The sequence below is a fragment of the Raphanus sativus genome, unplaced genomic scaffold, assembly GCF_000801105.2.
Source record: "Raphanus sativus cultivar WK10039 unplaced genomic scaffold, ASM80110v3 Scaffold5258, whole genome shotgun sequence".
Lineage (NCBI taxonomy): Eukaryota > Viridiplantae > Streptophyta > Magnoliopsida > Brassicales > Brassicaceae > Raphanus > Raphanus sativus.
Genome location: NW_026620558.1, coordinates 722 through 3,011, shown reverse-complemented (window position 1 = coordinate 3,011; position 2,290 = coordinate 722). Strand labels below are relative to the sequence as shown.

Here is a 2,290-nt window from a genome sequence, read left to right as displayed (position 1 = left end):
AAACACAGCTCTTCCTGACCTTCCAGACCTTCGACCTCATTGACAGCAGCTGGTATCTCTTGCTGTGGGTTACCAACAAAGTTCATCTGAGCTTGAGAAGCTTTATCAGCAATGAGGATGTCAATCTTCTCCTGCAAAGCCTTTATCTCTTTTCTTGTCTGCTTGTCTGCTGACCTATCAGCTCTGTCATGATCCCCACTGTAGACGGCATCACTCTTGACCATGTTTTCAACAAGTTTCCCTGCATCTTCTTCTGTTCTGTCCAAGAAGTTCCCATTACTTGCAGTATCCAATCTTGCTCTGTACTCAGGTAAGGCACCTCTGTAGAATGTGCTAAGCAAGCTTCCCTTGTTGAAACCATGGTGTGGGCATTGAGCTAGGTAGCCATTGAACCTTTCCCATGCTTCACTGAATCCTTCAAAGTTCTTCTGCTTGAATCCGGATATCTCATTCCTGTAGTCAGCTGTCTTGGAAGTAGAGAAGAATTTCTCTAGGAAAGCTTTCTTGCAGTCATCCCAAGTGGTGATGGAGCTGCTTGGCAGAGACTTCTCCCACTGACGTGCCTTATCCCCCAAAGAAAAAGGGAAAAGCTTGAGCTTGAAAGCATCCTCTGATACACCATTGGTTTTGGAGAGACCACAATATCTATCAAAACTGTCCAAGTGGTCGAATGGATTCTCTGCAGCCAGGCCATGAAACTTGTTGTTCTCAATCTGGTTCAGCAACCCTGACTTGATCTCAAAGTTGTTTGCTGCCACAGCTTGTTCTCTGATTCCTAACAGGTGGCCATGGTTAGTTGGCGGTCATAGGCACCAATAGGTCGAGCTGGTGGGGCGTTGCCAGCGCCATTCGCTTGTGGGTCAGCCATTTCAATGTTCGGATCCTGTATGTGAGCCTGTTGCTCCTCTTCTCTCCTTTTTCTAGCACACTCCCTCTCTAAAGCTCGGATGTCTGCTGCTCTTGGAACTAGGTTTGTTGGACCCCTGCTCCTCAAGTTCATACACCTGCAGATCAAAAGGAAATTGAAGAAGGAGAATCAGTAATCAGCAAAATAAAAATGATTTAGTCTCAAGCAAGCTACTAAATCTCAATGTTCAAATCTACTCAAAATTTGGCAACGGCGCCAATTTGATGTTAGGAGTTTTGAGACTCCTAAGTCAAATGATAGTAAAATAAAAGTAATATGTCGAACCAGTTCTGAGGGACTTCAAGCACTAAGAATGCAAGCACTTACTTAATCCAAATGCAACCAATGATTTAAAATGATTTCAGAAACAATAACTAACTATGATGACAAGATAGAACTAAAGCGCAGTAAATGAATGACTTTCTTAAAAATGATGAAAGAGAACTCATGGGCATGGGAACATGATTTCGGGTGATCAAGTATCAAACAAAGATGACAAATGATGAATCAAACAAATGACCTTAAGCCTAAACACAATCCTAAGCAAGCTCTATATCTAGATGAATGCTCATTTGCTAACACATCTCAAACATCAAATCTCTTTGGCTGAATGATATGAAAGCAATCATTAAGAACATGTTTATTAGCTATCCTAACACTCTTAACAACAAATATCTTTGGCAAGATGCATTAAGAGCCTAGCAGAGTTGTCTCGGACATTTCAACAAACATCTTTTGGGTGGGAAATGTCTAGAGGTCAACTTTCGAATGATCAGAACAAAAGAGGCTGTAAGAACACTCTACTAGCAAGGCTTGAGATTGACCTACACTAAAAACATCCTTGATCTAACCTAATCACCCTAGTCTCCCTAACCCATGAATTCAAAAGAGAACTACTCACTAATCTTCATGAGAAACCTTAAACCCATACTGGATTTCAGATTAAACATGTAGATGAACACAGGAAATCAATAAGAAATCAATAACAAGAGAACAATGAATCCAAAAGATGAACTTTCCAAGAGTATTTTGTGGTTTTCTCTTCAACAAAAGATAATCTGGCCAAAAGTGGCTACAACAGGTCTTAAACTTAGGTTTTTCAGAGTGCCAAAACGACATAAGTAATTGCAAATAGGTCCTTGAATAAAAAAGAAATCGCAAATAAGAAATACGCAGCGACCTCCGCAGGTCGCTCCAGCACGTCGCTCTGCCCTTGGGAGCGACCTCGGATGGTCGCTGCGAGGGGTCGCTCCGGAGGCATTTTCTTCGTCTTCGAGCCGTGTAAAGCCGAGCGACTTGGAGTGGTCGCTCTAGCTTTGGTCGTCAAGGTCGCTCCGGCTAGAGCGAGGTCTCACAGCGACCTCTGCAGGTCGCTCCAGGCTC

At 42.8% G+C, this 2,290-nt stretch overlaps 1 non-coding gene across 1 annotated transcript; it reads left to right on the top strand.

Annotated features, from left to right (window-relative positions):
• The first annotated feature begins 354 nt into the window (after positions 1-354).
• On the top strand, positions 355-462 carry LOC130507692 (small nucleolar RNA R71). Its single transcript, XR_008942397.1, has one exon. It is a non-coding gene; the product is annotated as a small nucleolar RNA R71 (small nucleolar RNA).
• The last annotated feature ends 1,828 nt before the right edge of the window (positions 463-2,290 follow it).